Raw genomic sequence first — 20,000 nt, 5'->3', positions numbered from 1 at the left:
TCCTTAATCCCGGTTCCCATATGCTATTTATATCTGCACTTTGAAATGGTGAAGACACCCCAGATTATGAAGTTTATGAAAATCAAAGGTCAGAGACTGAAGACTGAAGTCCGTCACCCACCTGTGAAAGTAGTAATTAATGTAAGTAGCCGACATCTAGAAAGTTCTGAAGAAGCAGTACTGAGCAAAGGTCTCAACTTTTGAAGAGGAATATGCTTCACATATTCACATAAAGCGAAATATGCTCAAACACATTAACAAAGAAAGAAAGAAAGAAAGAAAGAAAGAAAGACGACGGGGTGAAACGAGAGAAACACTAAAAGTTCTGATGCCAAATAATTCAGTGTCGAATTAGCGACACCGAATAGGCAGGCGCCGAAACGGCTATGCCAAAACGTCTCATATCCAGATTTCAAATATTGTCTGAATATGTAGAGGCTTCCTTATTAAAATACAGAATGTATACAGTCTTAAAAATTAAACTAAAAAAGAAAAAAAATGAAATATATATATGTTAAACTGAATTTTATATAATGTTTAAGGGTTGTTTGTGAATAGGAAATGGGAAATTTGTACATTTATCCATTTCCTAAGATTATTATTGGCGTAAATCAAGAGAAATAGTTCCAAGGAGGAATAGAATACACGAATTCAACTCATTGAGTGCTAACCCCTCGAGTGTGACCATCAACACGGTTGAAAATTTTACGTTAAAGGAAACATGTGTTCATTCAGCTATGATTGTTCATCTGTTTAGTCTGGAATATGTTTGCCAAATCAAAACGTACACCATTGCCAGTTTACTGTGAAAGCAAAGCCATGGGTTTCGCAGACAGTAATCACAGAAGATGTGGCATCAGTCAACGGTGACTTAACCAATTAGATTTACATTGCAACAACAAATTTTTAAACTTTCACATCAAAGGAGAACCTCTCGACTGATGTTCGATGATAGAGAAACGAATAAACAAAGATTAAACAATGATATCAAGAAGAGTAAATAGTTTACGCTAATACAAGGAATACACGTTTTCTATAGTAGTATAGAGAGTAAATATTTGAAATGTTAGTGAAAAAAGTAAACAGAATATTTACTCGTTACCGTGAAATCGATTGAAGCAGACAGCAGGGCAATAACTCCTGGTTAAATATATAACTTTATTCTTGGTTATCTAGCTATATCTAAGATATAGATAGTGTTGTTGTGTTGGCTGCAGTTGTGTGGTGAAGCAACATACTAGAGGGATACCGTGTAAGCTGTAGCATTATAGTCTTGTCTGTAGTTTTGTTTGGTGAAAGAGCCATGAAATCGATTGAAGCAGACAGCAGGGCAATAACTCCTGGTTAAATATATTATTCTATTCCTGGTTATCTAACTATATCTATGGTAGTGGAAGTGCTAGTGAGGTGTTCGCGGTAGTGGTGAGGTTGCAGTTGTTGAAATGTGATGTGGTTTGTTGTGATGTGTAGTAGCAACGGCAGAAGTGTAACCAAGTGATTATAGTGTAGTATAGGCTCTAGTGTGGACTATAGTATTGTTGCGGTAAGGCTTAGGGTCTGTTGTAGTACCAGCTGTAATAATGTAGTAGTGTTGACTGTAGTTGTATGGTGGTAGTTGCAGAGAAGTAGCTGCAAGAATCATTGTTGCATTGGCTGCAGTAATGCGATGTGTACGGAAGTAGTAGTAGTAGTAGTAGTAGTAGTAGTAGTAGTAGTAGTAGTAGCGGCGGTAGTCGTTGTGATGGTAGTAGCAGTCGAAGTGGTGGTTGTGGTGGTGGTGGCAGTGGCAGTGGTGACTAGTAGTAGTAGTAGTAGTAGTAGTAGTAGTAGTAGTAGTAGTAGTAGTAACGGCGGTAGTCGTTGAGGTGGTAGTAGCTGTCAAAGTGGTGGTGGTGGTGGTGGCGGCGGCAGTGGTGAGTAGTAGTAGTAGTAGTAGTAGTAGTAGTAGTAGTAGTAGTAGTAGTAGTAGTAGTAGTGAACATATACAGAGAGAAAGAGAGAGAGAAGGAGAAAGGAAGATGGAGACGTGGAGCAACACGGACACGCTATTTGGAGGTTCCCATCGCCCTTATTGAATCCTCTCCACTGGAAACTTCTTTTAATCTCGACAAAAGCTCACACCAGATTAGACACGAGATGTAAACAAAGATGTTTACAGAAACTATGGCCCATAAAACGGGGTTCTTTGCAACAGCACTAATAGCATAATCGATTCTATTATACAAATATTCTTTTCTACTCTATGCACAAGGCCCGAAATATTTGGGGAAGGGGCCAGTCGATTAGAGCGACCCAGTATGCAACTGGTATTTAATTGATCAACCCCAAAAGGATGAAAGTCAAAGTCGACATCGGCGGAATTTGAACTCAAAACCTAACGATAGACGAAATACCGCTAAGCATTTCGCTCAACATGCTATTGCCTTTCTCTTATACAAATATCCTTTTCTACTCTTGACACCAGGCCCGAAATTTTGGGGGAGAGGCCCATTCGATTTGATCGACTCCTGTACGCAACTGTTACTTAATTTATCGACCCCGAAAGAATGAAAGGCAAAGTCGAGCTCGGCGGAATTTGAACTCAAAACGTAACAACAGACGAGATACTGTTAAGCAATTGGCCCGGCGTGCTAACGATTCTGCCAGCTCGCCACCTTTCTATGATACAAATATTAAGAGACGTGGAAACAGTTTTCTTGCGCAAGTGCAATCAGTCGAAAACTCCGTATACAATATGCTATGTTTCAGGATCCAACAGGAGAGAATGCGCAGTTTCGGTGACTTTTTTTCGGAAGCTTTACAGCGCATCGACCCCCCACTTAATATATACCAGAAAACTACTTCTACAACGGGCGCGTGGCTTAATGGTTAGGGTGGTCGGCTCACGATCGTAAATTCGCGAGTTCGATTCCTGGCGGCGCGTTGTGTCCTTCAGCAAGGTGCTTTATTTCACATTGCTTCAGTCCACTCAGCTGGCAAAAATGAGTTGTCAAGCAATGGTGTGGGGGGGGGGGGACAAACGCCGACACACAAATACATACATACATACATACATATATATATATATATATATATATATATGTATCTGTCCATTTTTTTCTCTCCTTTTTTTCTCTCCTTGTTTCTCTCCTTGTTTCTTTCCGTATTCCTTTCTGTAGAAGAGTGTAGGCTCGAAACGTTACAGACTTTTTCCCTTCCCGAGCATTATACTAATACATCTGTTTGTTTTCTACACCACATGTCTTCGTCTTTTGTTTTTTTGTGAATTCTCCCTATATATATATATATATATATATATAAGAAGGGCTTCTTTCGATTTCCGTCTACCAAATCCACTCACAAGGCTTTAGTCAACCCGAGGCTAAAGTAGAAGACACTTACCTAAGGTGCCACGCAGTAGGAATAGATCTGGGACCATGTGGTTGGGAAGCAAACATCTTACCACACAGCCACTCCTGCGCCTATACATTTCTTGAACAAGTATTAAAACATCTTTCAGGAGTTTATGAGAATCATTTGTTTTGTTTTGGAATGGTTTCAATAAAACCATTCATCCATCAATGGTGGTGAGCTGGCAGAATCGTTAGCGCGTCGGGCGAAATGCTTAGTGGTATTTCGTCTGCCGTTACGTTCTGAGGTCAAATTCCACCGAGGTCGACTTTGCCTTTCATCCTTTCGGGGGTCGATAAATTAAGTACCAGTTACACACTGGGATCGATCTAATCGACTTCATCCCTTTGTCTGTCCTTGTTTGTCCCCTCTGTGTTTAGCCCCTTGTGGGCAATAAAGAAATAAGATGGCTTGGTTATAGTTTGATGGGACGTGGGCAGTCCATACCTGGAATATAAACGCTTGAAAAGATTCGGCAGTGCTAATTTCTTTTATTTCTTACTTGTTTCAGCCATTGCACAGTGGCAATGCTAGAGCTCTGCTGTACTTAGTTTTAAAGTCTGGTACTTATTCTATTAGTTCCTTTTGCTAAACTGCTAAGATACAGGGATGCAAACAAACCAATCCCAGTTGTCAAGTGGTAGGTGGGAAGTACAAATATAGTCACACATGTTTTTACGTACATATGCGACGGACTTCCTCGCAGTTTTCGTCTATCAAATTTACTTTTAGGCCGGTGCTAAAGCAGAAGAAACTTTCGCCCTAAGTGCCGCGCAGTGAGACTGAATCCTAAACCACATGGTTGCAAAGTGAGCTTCTTAACTACAGAGCAATATGGACCAACATGAAGCACTTTCTTCTCACTGCCCAGTTTGCATTTGAGTTGAAAGCTGTAAAAGATAGATTATTCGACTGCAAATAGGATGCATGATCTTAGCATATTTAATTATAGTTTGTTGTCTTTTCAATACCATCCGCATCAGTACCTGATTCTCAGTTTTCCCGTCCAACGCCATACACTATATGCTGGCGAGTTTCAAGTGTTAACTTCTTATGTAGCTCCCTGTTTGCTTTACTGTTTGGTACTTTGTAATAGACCAAGATTTGTAACTTGAGATAAGCCATTGTTGTTTTGAGTCGTCATGCATAAATAAAAGCAGCACCGCAGGCCTAAGTCAAAAGATTAAACAAATTTAAATCTAAAACGTATTAGTGCAAGTTCAAAAACTTCAAAATATTCACGTCTAAATAACAAGTATTTACTTTGCTCTAAAAATATTATAATTTGTTGCGATGTTATTTTCGATTTGCGTCTGTTTTTCGTTTTAATTAGCACCAAGTTTATATTAATTTATATCCAGCTAACATTAATTCGCAACGAGCTTATATTAATTCGCAACGAGTTTATATTAATTTGCTTGCTTTGACTTGTATCAAGTATATATTAATTTGCATAGAGTTTATATAATTTGCTTCAAATTCCACTGAGGTCGACTTGGTTTTTCTTACTTTCGGGGTCAATGAAATAAATACCAGTCGAGCACTGGGGTTGATGCCCCTAACTTCAAACTTTCAGGTCTTGTGCCTATAGAAGAAAGGATCCAGTTTGTATTAATTTGTATCGAGTTTATATGAATTTGCATCCAGTTTATATCAATTTTCATCTAATTAGTATTAATTTGCATAGAGTTTATATGAATTTGCATCGAGTTAATGTCAATTTGCATCTAATTAGCATTAATTTGTATAGAATTTTTACAAAATTTGTGCCACAAAATGATAATGTCTAAATTTCCGAGACGAGTCGCTAACATAATCATTTCCTAGATCATTAATCTCATCTTTACGGTATATATTTGTAGCGTATAGTTATTATTTGTGATGACAGTCTTTATAATGTCTCTTTACACAGAACGGCTGACATTTGCAACGATAAAAGAGAAGCGTCGTTGTTTCATTGAATTTCAGTCGCATTTGTTTGTGGAATTGCCTCAAGCGGGTTATGTCTTGATTCAAGAATTATAGGAAAAGATAATCATGAGGTAAGTGACCTTCTATGTGTCTATCACTCCCACCTCTGTCTCCTTCTTCTGTCTCACATATCAATTATATACAATAAATAGTTATGCCTACTTTACTAGTCGCTTGTTCAAATCTAGTCGAGGTTCACGTATATTATCTAGGAAAGAAATAAAACATTTAGTGACGATCAAAGATCAAACCTATCTAAGAGCACAATAGTTAGAAAATGCTTTTAATATATGTTTTAAAGGTGCAGCTGTGATCATGTGTTAAGAAGCTTGCTTCTCAACCACATGGTCTCGGGTTCAGTCCCACTGCGTGGCACCTTCGGCAAGTCTTTTGATACTATAGACTCGGGCCGACCAAAACCTTGTGAGTTGATTTGGTATAGTAACACAGGAATGGATGGTTGAAAATTTTTATGATCCCATAACCCCTAACATTTGGCCTCCTAATTCCCCAGTTGACTATTACACGTGGAGCATTGTTGAGAGAGGTCAATGAACACACCCATAGCACCAAAGATTCTTTGAAAGCTGCCATAATCAGAGTAATGTCTAAAATGAACCAGGACCACTTGATTCGAGCATGTAGATGATCTATATCTCATATAGAAGCAGATGAAGATGAAGGTGGCTTTATTGGATAACATTATAGGAAAGGAGGTTGTTTATTTTTATCCTCGTAATATTTTTTTATAAATAAAGCTATTATCTGTTATTATATAACTCTCTAAACATAAATCTGTCCTCAAATATCTTACGCACCCTTTGTATGTATATACACACACACATTTGAAAGTCTTTGTAAAAATTGGTTAATACAGCGAGTTTTTCCTAGTGTGTGTGAGCGCTTTCGATTAACCTTTTCAAACACGCATGTTCTTGGTTAATGAAATAGGAAGCTGTTATTGTAGTAGTAGTAGTAGTAGTAGTAGTAGTAGTAGTAGTAGTAGTAGTAGTAGTAGTAGTAGTAGTCGTTGTTTCCGGTTTTCATGAATTATTCTTCCTTTGTCTTTCATAGCTAGTCATAAACATCCTTTTATCATTCTTTATTATATGGAGTGTTGGGTATTTTGGTTTAATTCAGGATTTAGAATTCTTATAAAGTATTCTTTATGTGTGTGTGTGTGTGTGTGTGTGTGTGTGTGTGTGTGTGTGTGTGTGTGTGTGTGTGTGTGTGTGTGTGTGTGTGTGTGTGTGCGTGTGTGTGCGTGTGTGTGTAAGAATTCGGTGTTTGGGCGCTTTTACTGACGATTCGCAATTTACGAATTTATGATGAAATCGCGTGTGTATGCATATGTATATAATTGATAGATAGATAGATAGATAGATAGATAGATAGATAGATAGATAGATAGATAGATAGATAGATAGATAGATAGATAGATTAGATTAGATAGATTAGATTAGATAAGATTAGATCAGATAGATTAGATTAGATCAGATAGATTAGATTAGATAAATATTTGTGCGTATGTGTGTGTAAGTATATACACATGCGCACACACGCACACACGAACATGCACACCGCAAAATAGATAAAATAAAAAGACAAAGCTGAGCCTAGCAAGATTTGATGTGAAACCGTAAATGTACGTAACTACGTAACTCGGACGCATTTTGTCCGGCATCCCTACTGATTTTGTTATTCTATTTAGCCAAAGCGCCAATAATGGTTTTAAATTTCGGCACAAGGCCAGGAATTTTAGAAGTGGGGATTAGTCGATTGCCTCTACGCCTGTACTTCTAAAAAAAATAATAAAAGTATCTTTCATTTTTCATCTTTCCCTTGTTTCAGTCATTTGATTGAGACCATGCTGGAGCACCACCTTCAAAGTCGAACTAATCGACCCTAGGACATTTTATTTTTAAGCCTAGTACTTATTCTATCGGTCACTTTTTGCCGAGCCGCTAAGGTGTGGAGGACATAAACACACCAACATCGGCTGTAGGCAGTGATAAGGGATTAATGCAAACACAAAGACACACACACATATAACAGGATTCTTTCAGTTTCCTTCTACCAAATTCACTCACTAGGCTTTGCTTGCATGTGGACTTGGTAGTAGAAGACACTTGCCCAAAATGCTTTGCAGTGGGACTGAACCCCGAACCTGCGCCTAATAACAATGAGGATAATTATAATAATCCCTTCTACTAAAGGCACGAGGCCTGAAATTTGAGGGGAGAGGGCAAGTCGATTACATCAACCCCAGTGCTTAACTGGTATTTATTTCATCGATCCCAAAAAGATAAAAGGCAAAGACGACCTCTGCGGAATTTGAACTCAGAACTTGCTGATGGATGAAATGCTGCTAAGCTTTTTGCCTGGCGTGCTAACGAATCTGCCGGCTCGCCTCCTAATAATAATAAAATACACCAAACACAGAATCTTAAAAGGATATAAGAAAACTTGACAAAACTTCATATATTGCGATTTTTTGAAGCACTTATTTTATCAACTCTATAAGGATGAAAGACAAAGTCGATCACGGCAGAATTTGAGATCAGAACTTAAAATCGGATAAACTACCAGTGAGCATTTTGTCCGGCGTGCTAACGATTCTGCAAGCTCGCTGCCTTTCCAAAGTACCAATAATAAAAAAACGATCTCTACAGACTGTCAACCAAACTGACAATGTTATAAATCATACGCCAATAGTTGATCAAATTATGAAAAATAAAGCCACATTTTCCCTTTTCCCCCGTTGCTAAATCCATTTATTTTTATGTCCTTCTTGACAGGCGAAACATCACTGCCGTCTGATTAAAAACAAGATGGCGTTAAGTACACTTCCGCAACTTTCTGGGTGTTTCTACATACTTCTGGATGTTTTCTGCAGTTAGCACAATGACGCGCGTTTTTTTTTTTAATGTATATTTGTTTCTAAATCTCGCTACAAAAATTATTATTGTCTGCGAGAAGATTTCTGAAGCACAGTCCAGCTTACCAGGATGTAGTCATGAAATACTAAATTTCAATCAACAACTGCGAGACAATAGACTGAAAAAATTAACTCGTTCTTGTTACATAGCAGCATTTCTTCCGGTTTTATATTCCGAGTTCAAATTCTGCCAGGGTCGACCTTGTCTTACAGCCTTTCGGGATCGACAAAATAAGTAATCAACAGTTCCCCTGCTCTCAAATTTCAGGGCTTGTGCCTATAGTAGGAAAGGTTATCATTTTTGTTATTAAGGAGACAAGTAGACAGAAACGTTAGCATGCCGGACGAAACGCTTATCGAAATTTCTTCCGTCTTTATGTTCTGAGTTCAAATTCCACCGAGGTTGACTTTGCCTTTCAGGATTGATAAATTAAGTACCAGTCAAGTACTGGGGTCGATGTAATCGACTAGTCCCCTTCTCCACAATCTCAGGCTTTGTGTCTATAGTAGAAATGATTACTATTATTATTATTGTTGTTGTTGTTGTTGTTGTTGTTGTTGTTGTTGTTGTTGTTGTCGTCATTGTTGTTGTTGTTGGTGCCATTATTATTATTATTATTATTATTATTATTATTATTATTATTATTATTATTATTATTATTATTATTATTATTATCATTAAAGCAGCGAGCTGGCACAATTGTTATCACGCCGAGCAAAATGCGTATCGGCATTTCGTCTGTCTTTACGTTCTGACTTCAAATTCCGCCGAGTTTAACTTTGCCTTTCATCCTTTCGGGGTCGATAAAACAAGTACCAGTGAAACAATGGGGTCGACGTAGTAAGCTCATCCCCTGCCTCCAAAAACTGATGCCCTTGTGAAAAATTTGAAACCATTATTATTATTATTATTATTATTATTATTATTATTATTATTGATTACTATTATTATTATTATTATTATTATTATTATTATGATTATTATTATTATTATTATTATTATTATGATTATTATTATTATTATTATCATCACCACCACCATCATCATCGTCGTCTTGTTTACACGTGTCTGCGTCGACTCCGAAAGGTTTGTTGAATTTTGTTGGAAATGATTTGTTTACTCTGTTTAATTTTTCTTAGAGCTTAACATTAGAACTCGCATCCCAGTTCGCTTGTGAAGAGGAGGACTGCAAATTATGTTCTAAGTTATGTTCTCAGTTAAAGCCAACTATTTCAATAAGGAGGTAGCAGAAGAGCCTGATACCGCTACCAGTCTCATTAGAGAGCAGGGACTCGAGAACAACAGCAATAACATAAGCAGCATCAGCATTGCTAGTGGAAAAAGCGTTCTGTTCGCGAAAGTAGAAGAGAAAATTTCAAAGCTCAACTAGTTCAAAGCTCAACTAGTTCAAAGCTCAACTAGTTCAAAGCTCAACTAGTTCAAAGCTCTACTAGTTCAAAGCTCAACTAGTTCAAAGCTGAACTAGTTCAAAGCTCAACTAGTTCAAAGCTCAACTAGTTCAAAGCTCTACTAGTTCAAAGCTCAACTAGTTCAAAGCTCAACTAGTTCAAAGCTCAACTAGTTCAAAGCTCTACTAGTTCAAAGCTCAACTAGTTCAAAGCTCTACTAGCGGCAGACGAGAGTAGCATTAACAGCAACAAGTACAACGACAACAAAATATGCAAAAGAACGACAGCAGCAGCAAAGAAGGAGTAACAACATCAACGGTAGCAGCAGCAGCAGCAGCGGAAGTGATGATAACAGCGGCGGAATTTTTTGTTGTTGGCACTCCGTCGCTTACGACGACGAAGGTTCCAGTTGATCCGCTCAACGGAACAGCCTGCTCGTGAAATTAACGTGCAAGTGGCTGAGCACTCCACAGACACGTGTACCCTTAACGTAGTTCTCGGGGATATTCAGCGTGACACAGAGTGTGACAAGGCTGACCCTTTGAATTACAGGCACAACAGAAACAGGAAGTAAGAGTGAAGGAAAGTTGTGGTGGAAGAGTACAGCTGGGTTCGCCACCATCCCCTGCCGGAGCCTCGTGGAGCTTAAGGTGTTTTTCGCTCAATAAACACACACCACACCCGGTCTGGGAATCGAAACCGCGATCCTATGACCGCGAGTCTGCTGCCCTAACCACTGGGCCATTGCACCTCCCACAGCGGCGGAATAGCAGCAGCAAAAATAACAGCACTGAAGGCAACAACAACAACAACAACAACAACCACGACATCAAAAGAAGCAACGGCACTATCATGCTATTAGCCGTCAGAAGTGAAAGTGCTCACTGCTAGTGAAGTATCTGTCTGTCTGCCTGCATGCCTGTTGCTGGCCTGTCGATTCTTTGGCTACTGACAGCTAATACCATGACTGGCCGGAGCGAGCTATATGTCTGTCTGTCTCTCTCTCTCTCTCTATCTATCTATCTATTACTCGAAAGTTATTGGAACAAATTTGACACCTATATCCATGCGTTTGAAAACACAGAGTATAAGGGTACTCGCGTCCGCGCTAGCTAGTCGTGAGTGGTCGATCCTATTATTTTTAAACTTCAAACTTCATTTGTTTTCTATTTTGATAAATTCTCTCTGTTGAAAATTATATTTTTATATTTTAAATAATTTGCAATTTCAGGAAATATGTTTTTATATTAAATTTGTGTTTTCTACTCACGACTAGCTAGCGCGGACGCGCGAACTTTCGAGTGATAGATAGATAGAGAGACAGACAGACAGACAGACAGACAGACATATAGCTCGCTCCGGCCAGTCATGGTATTAGCTGTCAGTAGCCAAAGAATCGACAGGCCAGCAACAGGCATGCAGGCAGACAGACAGATACTTCACTAGCAGTGAGCACTTTCACTTCTGACAGCTAATAGCATGATAGTGCCGAAGCAACGCTAACGGCAACAACACTAACAATGAAAGCAAAAGGCACCGGAGGGGGTGATGCATACCCTACACGCAGATAAGTTTTTTTTCGCGAAAACGTTAAAAACGAATTGGCAAAGGAATTTGAATGTTATTTTAGGGGGCGGGGTGAATTAAAATTAAGAAAAAATAACATAAAATGGATCAAATGTACTGTAGTTCGTTGTAGGATTTAAATAATATGACGACTTGCTTATCGGCAAATTTGTAAGTTCAATTTTTTTTTTTTTAATTTATTTTATTTTAAGTATCACCATTATAAGTATCTATATTCCGGTGAAGTTGAGAAATCAACTTGAAAATAAACGAAACCCTCAAATCGATCACTGTACACACGCACATACATACGCAGAGACGCATATCTATGCATGTATTTATGTATGTTTGAAGATAATCAAACTAAATTTTCATCATTTCAAGCCACTTGCCCAATGAGTATTTCTGCCAAATTTGGTGAAAATCCGTTCAGCCGTTTTGCAGTAATTTTGCAAACACACAGACCAACAGACTGAGACGAGTGATTACAATACCCTGCTTTCGCTTACGCGCGCAGGGTAATAATAAAATGACAACACCAACATGAAAAACGATGACGACAAGCAAATGAATGAAGGAAACCATATGCAGACATTTTTTTTTTTTTTTTGTAGCGATGGCTGCAAAATCAATGCAATATTTTTCGCTCTCGCTAAGCGATTAAGAGGCACGTCTCTCAGAAGCGAAGAAACTTGTGAAGTTGAATGGGATGAGGGTACAAGTTACTATCACAGCCGAATCAACGTGTATCGGTTAAAACCAGACGCTTAGAAGCAGTGATACACACCCGGGTGGAAAGAACTCTGAAAGAAATATAGTCAAACACAGATCATGTGAAGAGGGCAAGACAGTTCGGGAGCGTAAAGACCCCCCCCCCCCTTCAAGAGAGAATCACTCGTATTGAATTCACCTTCTACATAAGCTATTTAAGGAGACAGACGTCACGTTAAGATGGAGAGCGTTTCGCCTGAGTTAGACATTTGATGGTTGCTGGCGTGTGTCAATCTAGAGGGTAGTGAAACCCCACTTGAAGTGAAGCGAAAAGATAGGACGTGTTGGTCAGAGACCACTGTAGATATCCTCCTCTGGATCGAACTGGAAGAGGAGCAAAAGATTCAAGAACAAATCCACCTACCCCACAGTTTAGATTTCTATTGTAGCTGCTGTGATTTTCTTGTTGTTGTTGTTGTTGTTGTTGTTGTGGTGGTGGTGGTGGTGGTGGTGGTGGTGGTGGTGGTGGTGGTGGTGGTGGCGGTGGTGATGATGAAAGCGATGTCGATGATGACAAGGACGTCGACGACGACGACGATGATGATGACGATGATGAGGACGATGATGATGATAACGACATCGACGAGGACTACAAGCGAAGTCGAAGAGGACAAGGCACAGACGGCCAGGATGACAATGACGACGACGATGACAATGATGATGATGACGAGGATAATGATCAAAATGGTGATGACGACGGCGATAATAGTGATGACGATGATGATAGCGATGACGATGACGACAACGACGTTGATACAACTGTTAATCTATTTGGTGCTATCATTACAGAATATGATATTATTTTTCATGTTATTGTGAGTGTTGTTATTTGTTAAAATGAACACAACATACAAGACATGCATTTACTTGTAATGAATCTTTGACATACAAACTAAAAGAACACACACCCAAACACAAATATGTGCACATCGCTGCATACTTACACAAGCTCACATGGTATCTCATTCATTCTCTCTCTCTCCCCCTCTCTCTCTCTCCATCTCTCCGCGCCCACGTACATAAATATTCATTTACACATCTTACTGCAGACAGGAAAGCAAGATTATAAAAGCAAGGCTATCTCACGGTCACTCACTCATTCTATCTATGTATCTATCTATTTATCTATCGATTGATCGATATATCAGTCTGTCTGCCTATTTATCTATCTCTTCTTTGAGTCTGTCCAACTATCTATCCATCCATCTATATACCTATGTATAAGCATATATATGAATATATATATATATATATATATATATATATATATATATATATATATATATATATATATATATATATATATATATGAACGTGTGAAGCTGATAGTGTATGTGCGTGTACATACATATGTATGTGTGTGTATATATGTATATATATATATATATATATATATATATATATATATATATATATATATATATATATACACACATACATATATGCATGCATATATATGACACACACACACACATACATATATATATGTACATTTGTATGTTGTATATATTTGTATATACGCATATATATATGCATGTGTGTGCATGTGTGTGTACATATGTATTTATATAAATATATATGTATTCATATGTATGCATGTATATATGTATGTATGTTTGTGTATATGTACGTACATCGCAGTTATACTCATGCATTTATAGAAACACTGATAAGTATTTGTACAAGGATATACATCCCGGTTGATACATGTATGCATGTGTATATACAGAGACGTGCATATAATATAGATGTAATCCGGGTTCGAATCTCATATATATACACTCATAACCATGTTTTTGTCTCGTAATATTTATTGGAGATGCTTAAACATAAATGTGCACACCCTTATCTAAATATTTATGGGTACATACCGCCTGTACATATATATAACCAAACCCATACACACACACACAAACACATACACACCGGCACATACACACAAGCAAATACATACTTCCATATACACTTGCAGATACATACATGCATATATTTATATATGCCCTCTCAAACACAGACACAAATATACATATATAAATATATATATGTATGTATGTATATATATGTGTGTGTGTGTATACATTTATATGCATACATCTGTATATAGACAGACAGACAAACAGACCGACAGAGAAATAGATCAATAGATAGATATACTCTCAAATATATGTGTAATATAAAAAAAAACCATTGATGTATAAATCTTCATCTTTCTCTTTCTCTCTCACTCTCTCTGTCTCTACCTATCGATCCACGTATTCTTTCTGCCTATATGTGTGTGTACACATACATACTTATATATATATATATATATATATATATATATATATATATATATACAAATATATGTATATATAAAACGTATGTTTTGCTATATACATACATATAACGTGTGTGTGTGAGAGAGAAAGTGAGAGAGAGAGAGAGAGAGAGAGAGAGAGAGAGAGAGAGAGAGAGAGAGAGCCAAAGAGGAGAATCAAATAGGTATATATACGTTTGTATGTTATATCAAAACCGTTGGACAGTAGACTCTTTTCTACATCTTTCAATTGTCATCTCTCAGAAGAAAGAAATGACATCATGAGACAATGCATAGAAGAATCCTATAGACTCAGCATGTAACAGTAGAAACAAAAAAACGCTGTGTTAAACAAGAAACATCTGTAAATTTCCTCATGCAGCATTTTTATAGGGAGTAGAGGTCGCACATATCATCAACTGCTACTTAAAAAGTGTATATACACGATGCGGCAGAAAAAAAACTTCTGATATTTAAAAATAGGCAGACCGTAATTGTTACTTTCATGCTCCTAATATATTATTAATGACTTGTAGGCATGCGGTATTTCGTTATGCAACCATAATTTTTGTGGGCACTCCGTCGCTTACGACGTCGCGGGTTCCTGTTGATCCGATCAATGGAACAGCCTGCTCGTGAAATTAACGTGCAAGTGGCTGAGCACTCCACAGACATGTGTACTCTTAACGTAGTTCTCGGGGATATTCAGTGTGACACAGTGTGACAAGGCTGGCCCTTTAAAATACAGATACAACAGAAACAGGAAGTAAGAGTGAGAGAAAGTTGTGGTGGAAGAGTACAGCAGGGTTCGCCACCATCCCCTGCCGGAGCCTCGTGGAGCTTTAGGTGTTTTCGCTCAATAAACATTCACAACGCCCGGTCTGGGAATCGAAACCGCGATCCTATGACCGCGAGTCCGCTGCCCTAACCACTGGGCCATTGCGCCTCCATGATATTTTACATAGGCAGACCGTAATTGTTACTTTCCTGCTCCTAATATTTTATTAATGACTTGTAAGGATGCAGTATTTCGTTATGCAACCATAATATAATATAAGGTATGTTAAACGATTTTATAAGCCAATACCGTGTTCTACAGTGTTAGCAGTACTCTTTACATCGCTTGTTAAGGTTATCTATACAGATATTCTACAGAAATTAGCACTGATTTTTGTTACGACGTTTCGTATCGTGGACGTCGGGTGTAAACAAACAATGAAATCAAAGATGAAAAAAGGGTAATGGGCGTATTTGCCATATTTCGTGGGGGTTTGCCCCTTCATTAACACCCATCTAACTCTTTAATCATCTATTGCTTATATAACCACTAAATACAGCGGTGAACGTTATTTGATGTACTAATTTTATATAGATGTTTTCGATCTAGTTTGGATTCTTTGCCATCAAATTTGAATTCTCTTGCCATCAAATTTGATGGCAAAGAATTCATTTGACTGTGGCCATGCTGGAGCACCGACTTAAGTCGAGCAAATTGACCCCAGGACTTATTCTTTGTAAGCCTAGTACTTATTCTATCGGACATTTTTGCCGAACCGCTAAGTTACGGGGAGGTAAACACACTAGCATCGGTTGTCAAACGATGTTGAGGGGACAGACAAACAAACACATAAACAAAACTAACATATATATATATATATATATATATATATATATATATATATATATATATATATATATATATACATATATACGACAGGCTTCTTTCAGTTTTCATCTACCAAATCCACTCACAAGGCTTTGGTCGGCCTGAGGCTATAATAGAAGACGCTTACTTGCCCAAGATGCCACGCAGTGGGACTGAATCCGGAACCATGTGGTTGGTAAGCAAGCTACTTACCACATAGTCACTGCTGTGCCTATATATATATATATATATATATATATATATATATATATATATATATATATATATATATATACATATATATACATATATATATATATATATATTCATATATAGACATATAGATATGCTTCGTGTCATTGAGTGTGTACTTGTTCCCCGTCACTGCCTGACAATCAGTGCAGGTTTGTTTACGTCCCCGAAACTTAGCGGTTTAACAAAAAGAGAACGATAGAATAAAAACCAGACTTAAAGAATATGTACCAGGGTCGATTTGTTCAACTCAACCTTTCAAGGTGGTGCTCCTGCATGGCCACAGTCCAGTGTCAGAAACAAGAGAAAAGACTATTAAACCAGCGTCTTGAACTGAAATTACCATAAAACATTGATGGGATGTTTTCATTTACATTACTTTAAAACAGAAATTGTGTATCAAAGAACCTTGTAAAATTTCAGGTGGGCTGATATCATAAGGGCAAAGTATGATATGGGGAAGAATTGGCTGATGTTTCTAGCATTTTCTGTTACCACGTATAGGCTTCTGTGTTGTTTCTTTAGGACACAAAACAACTGAATTTAGAGAAATGAAATATATTTACATGTGAAATCCGTTTCTGCCTGCAGCGTTCTAAAATATATTTACCTGCCAAATTCGATTTTGATTTCTACGAAAATCACAAACATCAACACCACTGCCACCACCAAAACCACCACCACCACCACCACCACCACCACCACTACTACCACCACTACCACCACCACCACCACCTCCATCATCAACTCCACCACCATCACCACCAATAACAACAATATCGCCAGCGATACAAACAACAAAAATGAGAAATGTTTTCAAAAAATACAAAACAAAATCGGTAACAACAGCAACAACAACAACAACAATAATAACGATAATAAGACTATCAACAACAACAACATCATATAGCATCAAAATATTTTCAGTTGCGAAATGTGGAAGCTCGATCAATTAAATCTTATAATGAATTACACTCATTAAATTGTAATTAAGTTTATTATTCAAATATTAGCTGCTTGTTAAATTATTTTACTTTTATTTTCGGAAAATTTTATGAAAACATCGGCGCCAAAACAGGGCCAAATTTAGAGATTTTGGAGAAGTAGGCGTCCCAAATTGACTTGGCTTGATGGCCAAGCAGAAAGTATATATATATATATATATATATATATATATATATATATATATATATATATATATCAGGTGTATTAACCGAGAGATCAATGGTTCTAGTCATGCCACTGACAGGCTGCTATGTGAACGACTTCCTTTGTACCAATCATTACGAAGACTTGTTGCTGTTGTTCCGGTTAGCTCCGATTAGGCACAGGTATGGCTTGGCTATAGAGCAGTGCTTCTCAACCTTTTTACTCTTGCATAACCGCATAACCCTTAAAATAAATTACATGACTCAAGGAACCCCTGCACAAAAAAAAAATTATATACCATATGTTTCTCATATTTTTTCATTGTAGTTCACGTGGTAAATATCATATATATTAATATCCCTAAGGGTTGTTATATTTTTATGATGACATAATAGGTTAAATAGGAGGATGTCTGTATTACAATATTTACAATAACCAACAATATGTTATGCATACATAGTAATATTACGATCATGAAATTAGCATTAGCTTATCTCACTCTTTCTCGAGGAACCCCTAGGAACCTTTGTAGAACCCTGAGGTTCCGGGGAACCCTGGTTGAGAAACGCTGCTATAGAGTCAAAAAGCTCACTTTGCAACCACATGCTTTCAGGTTCAGTCGGCCCGAAGCTGTAGTAGACGACATTTGTCCAAGGTGCCACGCAGGGGGACTGAACCCGGAACCACGTTGTTGGGAAGCAAGCTTCTTACCACACAGCCTCTCCTGCGCGCGTGCCAAATTAAAAAAAAAAAAACAAACTTAAGTGCTGGGATCGATTTATTCTACTAAAACCCTTCAAGGTAGTGCTCCAGCATGGCTGAATTCCAAATGACTGAAAAAGATTAAAGATAAAAGCTTTTTAAAAAAAACATGGCGAAATTATCACAGCTTGAACGTCTTTGAACATAGTTCTGTTTGATCAAACCTGACCTGGAGATAGACAATATGACTAACTACACTTCATATATTTTAATTACGATTGGATAGATAGTTAAGCTCGGACGCTTTTTTATTTATTTATTTATTTTGCTGTTGTTTTCTTTCTGGCTTGGCACCCCTTCGTTACGTTTGAAAAAAGGTAGAATTATTCGAATTTCAAAAATGATAAACAAAAGTTGTAGAGGAAGAAGAGTCAATATATATATATATATATATATATATATATATATATATATATATATAAATTCAAATTCGTGTGCGAATGTGTATTGAATAATATATCAGTTGAATAAAGTTAAAATATGGTCTGGTTTTCATTTTTTTTTATTATGGTATTTTAGCATTGAAAAAATATTTTGTAATGCTCATGTCTGACATTAGATCTCTGTATTAGATCTCTGTAACAGATTGCAATAAAGTGTTTCCCTGATAATCCGTTGCAGTTAGGCGTCCAAATACACTGAGAACATCCAATGCTGAGTTCCAAATAATCTTTTCTACTAAAGGCACAAGGCATGAAATTTGTGGACAAGAGGTAAGTCGATTACATAGACTCCAGTGTTTCACTGATACTTACTTTTTCGATCCCGAAAGGATGAAAGGTAAAATCGACCTCGGCGGAATTTGAACTTAGGGCATGAAGACGGCCGAAATGCTGCTAAGCATTTTGCTCGGCGTGCTAACAATTCTGCCAACTCGCCGTCTTCTAAGTTCCAAATAATCTTTTCTACTAAACACACAGGGCCTGAAATTTTTGGGGAAGGAGTAACTCGATAACATTGACCCCAGTGTTTCACTGGTACTTATTTTTTCGACCCCTAAAGGGTTTTTGAAAGGCAAAGTCAGCCTCGGCGGAATTTCAACTCAGCACGTTTCAGCATTGCCATTATTTGGAACTCAGAAGGCGGCGAGCTGGCAGAAACGTTAGCACGCCGGGCGAAGTGCTTAGCGGTATTTCGTCTGCCGTTACGTTCTGAGTTCAAATTCCGCCGAGGTTGACTTTGCCTCTCATCCTGTCGGGGTCGATAAATTAATCACCAGTTGAGTACTGGGGTCGATGTAATCGACTTAATCCCTTTGTCTATCACTCTATGTTTAGTCCCCGCTAAGCCTATTGCCCGGCTTGCTAACGATTCTTATTTCTTTATTGCCCACAAGGAGCTAAACATAGAGGGAACAAACAAGGACAGACAAAGGGATTAAGTCGATTACATCGACCCCCCAGTGCGTAACTAGTACTTAATTTATCGACCCCGAAAGGATGAAAGGCAAAGTCAACCTCGGCGGAATTTGAACTCAGAAAGTAACAGCAGACGAAATACCGCTAAGCATTTCGCCTGGCGTGCTAACGACTCAGCCTGCTCGCTGCCTTCGAAAGAGAAAATATTTATTTCTTTATTGCCCACAGGGGACTAAACATAGAGTGATAGACAAAGGGATTAAGTCGATTACATCGACCCCAGTACTCAACTGGTGATTAATTTATCGACCCCGACAGGATGAGAGGCAAAGTCAACCTCGGCGGAATTTGAACTCAGAACGTAACGGCAGACGAAATACCGCTAAGCACTTCGCCCGGCGTGCTAACGTTTCTGCCAGCTCGCCGCCTTCTGAGTTCCAAATAATGGCAATGCTGAAACGTACGTAGGAATTAAATATTTGTACTAGTATT

Source organism: Octopus bimaculoides, chromosome 5 (genome assembly GCF_046866305.1).
Source record: "Octopus bimaculoides isolate indiv1 chromosome 5, ASM4686630v1, whole genome shotgun sequence".
Lineage (NCBI taxonomy): Eukaryota > Metazoa > Mollusca > Cephalopoda > Octopoda > Octopodidae > Octopus > Octopus bimaculoides.
Note: the sequence above shows the minus strand (reverse complement) of the source record.